The sequence below is a fragment of the Sycon ciliatum genome, chromosome 1, assembly GCF_964019385.1.
Source record: "Sycon ciliatum chromosome 1, ocSycCili1.1, whole genome shotgun sequence".
NCBI classification, from domain to species: Eukaryota; Metazoa; Porifera; class Calcarea; order Leucosolenida; family Sycettidae; genus Sycon; species Sycon ciliatum.
The window spans coordinates 93479406-93491736 of NC_088643.1; the positions used below are offsets into that span (position 1 = coordinate 93479406).

The 12331-nt window shown below is 45.4% G+C and overlaps 1 long non-coding RNA gene across 1 annotated transcript; it reads right to left on the reverse strand.

Annotated features, from left to right (window-relative positions):
• Positions 1–265: 265 nt before the first annotated feature.
• On the reverse strand, positions 266–6719 carry LOC135806573 (uncharacterized). Its single transcript, XR_010551244.1, has 2 exons — positions 6474–6719; positions 266–1171 (listed from the first exon to the last, which is right to left on the reverse strand). It is a non-coding gene; the product is annotated as an uncharacterized LOC135806573 (long non-coding RNA).
• Positions 6720–12331: the final 5612 nt, after the last annotated feature.

Here is a 12331-nt window from a genome sequence, read left to right on the forward strand (position 1 = left end):
AGAAATGAGTATGTTTTAGATGAGTGTTTCCCCACGCCCTTATCCGAACATACATGCACTCGATCGCCATAACCACTGGAGGTGACTCCATGCAAAGAGGAGTGCAGACCATCAGAGCTCTTAATATACTTTAAAGCAAAGCAAACACGACACACACACAGAGCTTCAGAACCTGAGGGAGTATGATATGGGTATGTCACAAGTACTTCCAGGTCCCGAAGCTTTCGTCTCAACAAAGGATCATAATCGACGACTTGTAATGAACTACATTTTGGCGGTATTATACCGTACTTGTTTACATTCAATTTAGGAATGAGTTTAAAGCATGAGAACTATCCACAGCAGACATTCTCACTGTTCGGAGTTGCCAAAAAAGTGGTGCATGTACAAATCAGGGATGGGTACAATACCAACATCTGAGGTGAGTCTATCAGGAAAGTGAATGTCGTCCACTCTATAAAATGGGGTTCCTCAAGAAAGATGTGATTTTGCAGCCATGGACGTTTCCAGCCAGGTGACTGTATATACAGTGATCTAAGTTATGCAAAGCTTGACATGAATGATTGGCTGGACACGTCGAAGAGAAGGAAGAGAGAAGCAGACCAACCTTACACCAGCTGAGTGTAGTGGCCCAAAACAACAAACTAATTCTGTGTGGCTTTAGAGGAGCTGGGCAAGATGTGTACAGTGAATTAAACAATACAGTAAACGTGGGAGAAGAAGTGACAAGACTGAGTATGATACACTGTGCCAGCACAGTGCACATACTAGTGCAACTGTAGGTCACTCGACTGTAGATACACAGAGCGCATTCTACATCATACAAAAGATGTTGAGCTAGGCAGCAGTGGCTGGCATTTACCGACATGCACCAATGCCAATGCGCGGCTTGAGCAAATATTACAAGCCTCGGAACACCCATACGCCATTTTAGAGACAGAACAAGGCGATGAGTAAGCACCAAAGGATTATATGAATAGCGGCCAGGCAATAATTCAGGCCACTGCTGCTAATCAAGGACTAGTTACTAGTACTAGTATGTTGTCAGTGTACCCTGAAACGATGCAATCACAGCGAACGTGATACATGCACATCATGTTGCCTGGTTCTTGGTTAAAAGTTGTATCTTCAATGCTTGAGGTTTGTGGGGTCCCTCCAGCTTCTCAGAGTCCTGCACAAAAAAGATAAAAGCAAGTGCAGGTAGAATAATAGTAAGCTCACATAAAACCTCTTCGTCTTGCTAACGAATTTCGTGATTAAATCCACAGCTTGGGAACGAGGCTACAGGAAAATAAAGTTCAACCATAATAATGCAAAAAGGCAACTTTAGCTGATCATGTTTTTGGCAGCAACACTATACTGTTTGTATAGGAGAGTTGGCTTGGTGTATTCATGCCAAATGCACTCCCTATAGTATTGTATTACTGTACTTCATCATTTTACTTGGGCATTCATTCCCAGTAGCCCTAATGTCTTCTAACAGAGTGCGCAAGGTACTGCATATTCGGCGCATATTTTATTTTCGGCTATTATCGGCCTGTGCATTTTTAATTCGGAAAGTGGTGGACATCACGCAACTGAATTGTAAATAAAAAGGGGTTTGTCAACTGACAACCGCATACTTTTTCGACATCACTAATATAAGAATATTTCGTCCAGCGCATGCGCCAAGAGTGAATAGCAACTGAATAGAGCGATTGTCATTTGACAACCCCCCTTTTATTTACTAGAGGAAACGCAAAAGGTAACAAAATTATGTAACCAAAGGTGAAAAGGCACTGAACGAACTGTCAACCTACGAATACAACCTCAGTGCAACAACGTGCTCTTCCTGCTTACACAAGCAAAAAGAGAAAGAGCACGTTGCTGCACTGAGGTTGTACTCGTAGGTTGACACTTCGTTCAGTGCCTTCTCCCCTCTTATTTACTGGGCATTTGTAGCCTAAAATTTGTTTTGCAAGGCTCAATGTGACAGTGTATACAGTCAACTTCGCTAATAACGACTTCGGATATAACGACAATTCGCGAATAACGACAGAGTTCCCATGCCCAGAGCAAAGTCCCATCCTACTGTAATACCTATAATGAGACTTCGGGTATAACGACACTTCGCGAATAAGGACACTTTTCTGATGCCCCGCCGCCGAGTGTCGTTATAAGCGAAGTTGACTGTACAGCAGTACAGGCTGAAATTTCAATGTGGCCGAGATGTGTTTTTGCCCTGGGGAGGCTGCAATTTAAAAGCGTCGAAAATTTGCATACTTTACAACACAGTACTGAGCATGCGGTGAGCTGATAACGAAATGAATTGGAGGTACTAATAATGCTAAGGGATTCGGGGGCGCATCAAAGGGGTCAGCACCAAGGAATGGGATAGATTTGTGCCCAGTTCAGGTATGTATATTGGGTATAGAACGGAAATTAATGGCTTAGCCTCGGGCGACTCCTACCAGTATTGCCACCAATGGCCCATGGCTGCTGATCTCTGTGATAGAAATGAGACGTGTATGTGAAACCAAAATACGGCTTTTCAAGATATACTGTAAGACATGTTATTATAATGAGTCGCTAATTTAACGATTGTCCAAAATTCATAGGTTAACGAGAAGATATGTTAACGATCTTGCAGTATTCTGCCATATCCACACACAGCATATATGAAGCAGTAAGGCCTCAACGGATCTTATTATAACGAAGAAATGTCATCCGTTAAAACGTTAGATTTGCTTCCTCGTTATATATATATATATACATGTCTTACAGTATGTGCATTTTGTGAAGATCTGATGTAAGTCATTAGGGACACCTTGTTGGGTCTTGCCAACATTCAATTATTATGATGTTCATATCTATGTAATAACATTAATGGAATTATCAGCAAGAATCAATAACCCCAAGAGTATGCAGCTTTGTACATGGAGTCTGCCACAACACGTTGACCAAAGTACATGAACCTAGACACGAGCTGGGGAATCAGCTGAGCTGCTGCGTCATTTATGATCTGCTATAGTTTCCAGTCTCCATGGAGGTTTTTCTTGGAGACGTCGAATCTACAGTATTAGGTGTGAAACTGTTGTACTAAACCGCAGGAGATAGAATCTATTCAGCTCGGACAACATTTCACTACGTACGGAAGGAAGTACGCCGATCAAAGCTTGCTACACTCCCATTTAGTCAACTTAACGGCCCGAATAATGCTTGGGTCATGAACTCATCGCTGTTGGTCTTTCGAGGGTGCCTGATGATGGTTGTTAATGCACAGCACCAGCCGGGCCAAATGACAAGATCAGAGACATAGATCTTCCTAGTTCAATTGCTGAAACGTGACTTGTGCAAACGTTATGTAGCAAAAGGAACTGTACTATGGCACTACACGCCATTCACAATAATCAAAAATGCCCACTTGACAAAACAGAATTTCATCAACAGGGCCCCGGGATTTTTTCTTCTGTACATATGCATTATGGAGTCATAGCATAAGGGAGACGGCACGGTAGACTTTCAGCCTAAATCATAACGAGGGCCAGCTGGGCAGCTCAAAAGAGAGCTCTATGCACTATTGGCAGAGTGGTATACATGAATAGAGAGTGACCACCCAGTGCGTGAAGCTTTTCGTGTCACGTAAGAAAATTTCAAAAATTGATAATGTGGGTTCAACCCCGGGCTGCCAGTGACAGTTGCCCTTACTGCCTTAGGGTCAAGTGCGATACATACATGCTCGCATATAGCATCGCTTGACTGACCCATGCTTGGGCCAGTGGGTCAAGTCCGCGATCACGAGTTGCATAAACCACAGATCATGTAGAGTCTCCATGGATCCAATCTGTGTACTGTAAAAGCAGAAATTTTCGGTGGTGTAATATTTTCAGAATTCTCCAAAATCGGCGGTTCGGTGGAGGGAAATTTTCGGTAATACCCGCTTTCCAGGTAAGGGTGCTAGTACTACTCAGTAGTATCGGAAAATTCGGTGCATTTTTTCAGTAAAAATTGTCGGCACCGAAGTTACCGAAAATAAAACACCACTGAAAATTTCTGCTTTTACAGTACATCATTTTGGGTATCATGATCTCGTGTTGTTTCCTTGGGTGCTACGACTCCCTGACATGCATTGATCCATGGCATGGTATGATTTGGGCGATTTCAGCCAATCAGTAGACGTTCTGAGAGGGGTGTATTCAACGATACACCCCGCTCAGTTCACATGGGTCGCGCCAAGAGTGAATATTGGGAGGAGTCTTGGGAAAGTGCCCTGGGAGAAATGGATTGCACCATTGTATACATGTACTGCATTTCCCATAATTTCAGCCCTCACCATCGTCTACACGGATTTCAAAAGCGTCGACCTCCATTTTGAAAACATGGTGGCTGGCGCCGCGCTACCCGTAGGCGCACGTGCCCCTCGCGTGTCTTAGCGCGAGCTTCGATCTACAGATCATGTCGCCCATATCCCACTCATTTTCCTATGTTTCAGTATTTCTTCGAACTCGCAGCTTTTGCTTCGCTCGTGCTTCAGCTCCACGCTGTAGTCTGAGTTTAGTTCTCTTGTCTTCTTCCAGCAGAATACTGCAAACTCTACAGCGCGTCGAGCTTCTCCTGGAAGAGTTTCTTTTGCGTCGAGACAGGCTGTCGATCGTTTCAGTCCTATCTTGCCGTCGTCTCATGAGCGCCCGAAAGCAACAGTATCTATTTTCTTGTCGTTCCATTTTCTGGCGAACTCATTCACCTACTTCTTCTTCCTTTATGAAAGCTTCAGGTGGCTGAGTTCTCCCACTAGCCACAATCATGCCTTGGAAAAGAACAGGATATTCCTAAAGTATGTACAGCCAGTGCAGTGATGTCAGTGTACTGCACTGCAAAAAGCACCTGCATGCAATCCGCGTAGTTGTTTGTTTTGTCAAGAAAGAATCCCTTTCGCACTCGTGCGGGCCGTGAGGGCGCAGCACGGAAACGGGTCTATTGAATTCATTTCTTGGTCGATTTTGACAACCAATACGTCGTTGTTTTTCTTTTTTCACTGGCTATCCTTTCTCCGCTTCCGAATTGCGATGCCGTCCACCTGGAAAGCCTTGAAGTGAAACGAGTGGAGGCCGGTTAGGGAGGTAATTTTCGGCCAAACGGCCATCAAATCGAAAAATTCGAAGCGGACGATCTGTTGGTATCTATCGAAAGAAGATGTTGGTCCATAAAAAATCTTTGGAAACTACACCGTATGTACCAAGGAATTACGGTAAGTTTGAGAATTTTGGTACATAAGCTTCACGCTGATTGGTCAATTAGCGCGACCGTTGACAAACGGGCCAGTGACGCTTTGTACAGCGTTGGTGAGGGCTGAATTTCCTCGTGCTATGTCCTCAGGAAAATATTTTTATACGTATACCCTTCATATACTCATAGAATAATCAATCGTATCTGCAGTCAACCACGGGTATAACAACCCACGGATAGTGACACTATCTTCAGACCTAGTAACAATATAGCTGTATATTTTCAACCCCGTGAATGACGACAACTCCCAAATAGCAACACTTTTCTCATGACCGATCAAGGGTCGTTCGTTACTGGCAAAGTTAGCTGGACATCATGTCATGTAGTCAGTATTACTTCAAGCAGGGACAATGAAATACACCCCCGCCCCCATTCCTGCAGAGGGAACAGTGCTGTGTCCAGGTCCGCATGCAGCATGGAGGTGCTAGTAAGTCACTGGCATATTTTCTCTTGTGGATCGATGTACAGTGCGTGACAATAGAGAGGTTCTGCACAACGAAAATTCGAACGAAGTTTCGCGACAGGCCTTGCGAAAATGTGTACGAATTTTCGCACGAACTTTGTGTTCTGCACATTTTCGTAGTTTGCACGCGCCAAGTGCACCTACGACATGACCCAATCTCACGAAACTTCCTACGAAAGTTCATTTCGCGTTCCCTGCAAGTTTCGCGTCCAAAGTTGCGAAAGTTCGTGCGAAGTTTCTCACTATGTGACGTAGAGCGAAAGTTCGTACACATTTTCGTTTTGCAGAACCTCTCTAATGCTTCCATAGTGGTGGTGGTGGTGGTGGTGGTGGTGGTGGTGGTGGTGGGAGCATACTGCACTGCAGGGCATTACAGCACTGGCATACTATTATTTTCTCTTGCAGACGTGCCATGCACAACAAAGCTTCTAGTTCTATAGTGGTGGTCACGGTGTGGTGGTGGTGGTCACAGTGGTGGTGGTCATGGTGGTGGTGGTGCTGCTGCTGCTGGTGGTGGTGGCGGCGGTGGTAGTTGCGGTGGTGGGAGCATTCTGCACTGCAGGGCATTAAAGCAAGCTCGATTGTGCATGCATGGTGGCGGTGGGAAAGAGGTGCCAAGGAAAGTGTGTACATATTTTCAAAGAAAGCTGGCTGCTTCCTCTATTTCCATGATCGGCCAGTGCCTGCAGCACGAACAGTACATTGTATTACATGTATGTGCATAGACAGACAAACAAACACTAACCTGAGCATGGGTACCGCTTGTATTCGTGGTCAGGAAAGTGAAAGTACGAACGAAGGAGAAGAAGATTGTTGACCATGGCGAACAACTGCATATCCAGAGGGCACACGGCTTGCCAGAATGGGTCGGCTACATATTCGCTAATTTTCTATCCTAACAACATTCAGCTTCGAGGTCAAGGACGACGGCATTTTTGGAAGGAAAATTTCGAATTTTGGAGAAGAAGCTTGCTTTCCGAAAAATGTTCCTTCCACGCAGGCAGCATGCCACGCGCCAGGTCACTGGTCAGGCGTGTGAACAAGGTGAACTATGTCGGCAGATCGACGTTTACGTTCCAGGCCGACAGTTTTTTTACCAAGCTAGCCGTGAATCGCCCTCGCTCTGACTCGCCCGGCTACGAAGGAGTAATTTTACAACTCATCAAGCCAGCTAAAGGTCTCTGATATGATGCAGAGCTGCAAGTGACGGATATCGGTCATTTGCAGCCACTACTTTGAGCCTCCTGGTCGTTGCAATCTGATACATAAGGATGGGCAGGGGGGGGTGCCGGACTTAGGATGGGATACGTAAAAGTCGTTCATGCATGATGGAGATGCCGCGCGCGCGCGCGGGTCTTTTTTCACGTGGAATTGGGTTTTTTCGTTTTCCCGCGTGTAAAAGGAACCTGATTTTTGTAGATCGATGGCTGAATCTGAAATTGTGGATCTACACGATTTTTGTTTTGATGTTTTGATACTTGTTGTAATGGCTAGTGATCTTGCAAACTGTTACTGTGACTTCTCCAAGTCCTACTGATATACCTTGTCAAATCAGATGCCCTGTAGTAGTCTTGGTGGAGGCAAAGTGGAATGCATTGAATTCGTAGCTACTGAAATTGAAATTTATTTTTTCTGGAGTGACACTGACAAGCGATGGCATTGGCGACAGAAGAACTTTGCTTCCTTCCAGGAGAGCTGCATCACAGTCGGATACTGTCCATGCACATGCGATCATGCTGTGTTGTAGACAGTGGAGCGCTGATTTTGACCCGAGAAAATATTTTTGAACATTCATGAAAAGGATATTGTTGCTGTTGCTAGCTGACAGACATAACCTGTGGCAGTGGTGTATGGAATCAGCTTGCATGGTCTGTAGCAACTTGATCATGCAGAGAAGGAGCTGAAGCGAGATGTGAAGGGTGCCATGCAGCTTACATTTGTGCATGTTCTAACGTTACTCTACGATGAGGAACTGCACTTGCTACTGCTCTCGCAAGGTGATTGGCTTCTCTCCAGTGATTCAGGCCGCCTCAAAGCATGGATCCACTCCACTTTGTCGCGGAACACATCAACATGCCTGTTGACGTATACTGGAAAAGATACGACTCCACGATGAGGACCTGTGTAGCAACTTGATCATGGCAGAGAAGGAGCTGAAGCAACTTCCATTGGCGCATGTTTTAAGTTTTAACGGTACTCCACGATGAGGAACTGCACACGCACTCGCTACTGCTCTTGCAAGGTGATTGGCTTCTTTCCCGTGATACAGGCTGCCTCAATGCATGACTTATCTGCACTTTGTCACGGAGCACATCAATCCGTCCGACGTAGATATTCACTGGAAAACGGTGTCACTCCACGATGAGGAACACACAGCACTCGTGAAGGCTTGTACAGGGTGAGTGGCTTCTCCCCAGTGATGCATGCCACATTGAAGCATGATGAGCTATGTGATAAATACCGCACGGTGTGTTGATGCGAGGCATGGAGCACGCCATGCAGCTTGCACTGGTGATTGTTTTACACTACGATGATGAACTGCTCGTGGCATTTGCTAAGGCTTGTGCAGGGCGAGTGTCTTCTCTCCAGTGATGCAGGCCACCTCGCAGCGTAGATCCACTGCATCTCTCTCTCTCTCCAAAATTTTTGGTAATGAAACCTTTCACCAACATTGTCCGGTCGCACGCCTACTGTCACTCGAACAGGACCAATGGATGCAACTTATGCCTAACAGATACTCTGTTGATCATCAACAACTCCAATACCCCCCCCCCCCCCTATTGAGGCTGCTGGTATAGTCTCTACTAAGGACCACCTATTTGGTATAATGTTTCTCCACACTGCACACTAAAGCTACTTACCTTTTCCGAGATTGAACTCAGGCACTGACCACTTGCCTGTAGGATGAGCCAATTGACACTCAGAAACTAAGCACCATGTGCATCCGTCTCAAGAGAAACACTCAAGTCTGCAAGTGCAGTGGATGTACACCCACTGATTTTCTCTTATACCAACGGTACCAGATTTATCTTGTCAACTTTGATAGCTTCTCTGTATCATCTCACACGAATCCACATCTGCGCATTGATTAAGCTACCCACTCTCTTTTCTGTCTGCCTCTCTATCTCTCTTCCTGTGTGTGTGTGTGTGTGTGTGTTTGTGTGTGTGTTGTGCGTGTGTGTGTGTCAGACTCCTCCTGACTTTTCTTTCATTCTCCTGGGTGGTTACCAACAGCCAGTGCATGCCGGAGTATGTGGTGTGATGTGTGTGCCGAAAAATATGAAAAAAGACCAAAAAGTAGGGATTCACTGGCCAGAAAAAGCCACTTCATAGCTGTGTGGTGTAGACCAGCCTGAATAGTGGCGGTCAATTCTTCAGCCTTGCAAGCTGTTGAATGGTGCAATCCCAGTACAAGCTGCTATGGCTTCTGCTCTAGCATCGCTATCATCGCCTCTGGCGATGGGCGTCCAATGGTCCAATGGTGTGTGTGTGTGTGTGTGTGCATCTCTCTTTCTTTCTCTCTCTCTTTCTCTCTATCTCTCTGTCTCTCCCACTCGCTCGCTCACAATGCATGGATCCACTGCACTTTGTCGTTGAACATCTCAACACACATGTTGACGTACACTGTATCTCTCTCCCTTTCTCTCTCTCTCTCTCCCTCTCTCTCTCTCTCACTCGCTCACTCACAATGCATGGATCCACTGCACTTTGTCGTTCAACATCTCAACACGCATCTTAACGTGCACTGTATCTTTCTCTCGCTTTCTCTCTCTCTCACTCTCTCTCTCTCTCTCTCTCACTCGCTCACTCACAATGCATGGATCCACTGCACTTTGTCGTTGAACATCTCAACACGCATGTTGACGTACACTGTATCTCTCTCTCCCTCTCTCTCTCTCTCTCTCTCTCTCTCTCTCTCTCTCTCTCTCTCTCTCTCTCTCTCTCTCTCTCTCTCTCTCTCACTCTCTCTCTCTCTCACTCTCTCTCTTTCTCTCTCTCACTCGCTCACTCACAATGCATGGATCCACTGCACTTTGTCGTTGAACATCTCAACACGCATCTTAACGTACACTGTATCTCTCTGGCTCTCTCTCTCTCTCTCTCTCTCTCTCTCTCTCTCTCTCTCTCTCTCTCTCTCTCTCTCTCGTTCTCTCACTCACTCAATCACAATGCATGGATCCACTGCACTTTGTCATTGAACATCTCAACACGCATCTTAACGTACACTGTATCTCTCTCTCTCTCTCTCTCTCTCTCTCTCTCTCTCTCTCTCTCTCTCTCTCTCTCTCTCTCTCTCTCTCGCTCGCTCTCTCACTCACTCAATCACAATGCATGGATCCACTGCACTTTGTCATTGAACATCTCAACACGCATCTTAACGTACACTGTATCTCTCTCTCTCTCTCTCTCTCTCTCTCTCTCTCTCTCTCTCTCTCTCTCTCTCTCTCTCTCACTCTCTCTCACTCTCTCTCTCTGTCTTTCTCTCTCTCTCACTCACTCACAACGCATGGATCCACTGCACTTTGTCATTGAACATCTCGACACGCACGTTGACGTACACTGCATGTCTCTCCTTCTCTCTCTTTCTCTCACTCACTCATTCACAATGCATGGATCTACTGCACTTTGTCGTTGAACATGTCAACACGCATGTTAACGTACACTGTATCTCTCTCGCTTTCTCTCTCTCTCTCTCACTCGCTCACTCACAATGCATGGATCCACTGCACTTTGTTGTTGAACATCTCAACACCCATCTTAACGTACACTGTATCTCTCTCGCGCTCTCTCTCACTCACAATGCATGGATCCACTGCACTTTGTCGTTGAACATCTCAACACGCATCTTAACGTACACTGTATCTCTCTCTCTCTTTCTTTCTCTCTCTCTCTCCCCCCCCCCCCCCAACATTGATCCCTTCTTCCCATCATGCTTTTTGGTTTGCGTTGTGATAGAATATTGAACTAGTACATGTAGTACTGCTGATGTACAACACTATTCTCATGAAACTGGAGGCTATATGTTCGGGTGCTATTTGTTGTTGTCGCTAAGAGCGCATGTGTGCGACCAGCTAGTTCCAGTATGCAGTGTGTTGCATTCGCTATATTGTGGTCTTACAAGCACTCATCTACACTACTTCGAAGAACAATCACAGAGAACCGTATGTTCTAACGTTCCTTGATATAACTATAAACCGAAGCACAACTGCTGCAAACATTTTTTAAACTGCCCACTTAGGCAAGATAGTAACAACTAAAAGTAGAAGAAGTAAGACTAGCGGGTTCTTCCAGCTCCAGGGCAGTATGAACAGGCAACGACATAACTGCATTGCATCGTACATGCATGTGGCCGTGAAGAAATAATAGTACGTTTCGTTGTGAATGCAAGCCTAAGGCGGAAAGCAGTCAGGCGTAATAGACGCCAGCCATAGAAACCAGATCTATCTATCTATGACGCACGTCACATGCATTCATGATAATCAATGCATCGTGGTTCATCACCATCGAACACAGTAGTACATGTAAATTACACAGAAAGAGGAAAATCAATCTACCATACCTCCCTCGTGAAGGAAAAGTGATAAAGAGCACATGAGTGAGTAAAAGACGAAGACAACAAGAAGAAAAAACACAACAAAAACAATGGCAATTGGATATGAAAACTTGGATGGAAAGAAAAGGACCAAGGACCTACAAGACATGCTAGAGCTGATAGCCAGTTAGTTGTTGAACATCAGTACTGTCGGCCAGTTTTGTGCAATGTTATCGCATGAGCTGATCGTCAAGGAACTGGTGGTGTTAGTGGACATTATAGCATATGTTTCTACCTCTCGTCTTGATTCACCATTCCACAAACGTAACGTCGTTACTGTACTGTAAGAAGACTGTGTTATTACTCTTTCATTCTCGTGCCAAACAGCTAACTCAACTAAAACAAGTCCAATAACCTGCACCACCGAAGCAGGAACCTAAAACTCACACACCAAGGAAAACAAGCACCGATCTACGCCTACGGATCACAGACTACCATCCCGATCCTAGCGTAGCGGCAAATGATACATACTAGTAGATGACGGTGCCGGTGTTAGGTGACAGCTGCATACGAATGCATGAAAGGGGTCAGACAGTTCATGTATCATGTGTACCGGCAGTTGTAACTGGAGCCGACTGAAAGTCAATACATCAATAGCAGTGTTAGTCATACATAAAGCCCAGACTACAGAACGTGTAGCAGTGGATACAAAGTAAGTTGCATACGACGGGTGTTGCTTGTCGCCTAGGGGGCAACAGCATAGCTTGTAGTTCCTTGGTCTTTTCTTTACTATGAATATGAAAACAATCACAGTTTGCCCAGTACTTGCACCTTTAACTTCCAGTGGCTCAAGATGATGAACTGCATGCTTGAATACCTTCCCAGCTTAAACTTCTACTATCCGAACAACACCATCCTTACCTGGATAGGTCATAAGCATACGTCCAAGTGGCCACTGTGCAATTGCTGTGTGCTCATCCATCACAAGCACGATGTCTCCTTTCTTAGCGTTACGCTGTTGTAGCAACCACATCACCTGGATGCCCAGCTTGGGAACAATCTCTTTCAGC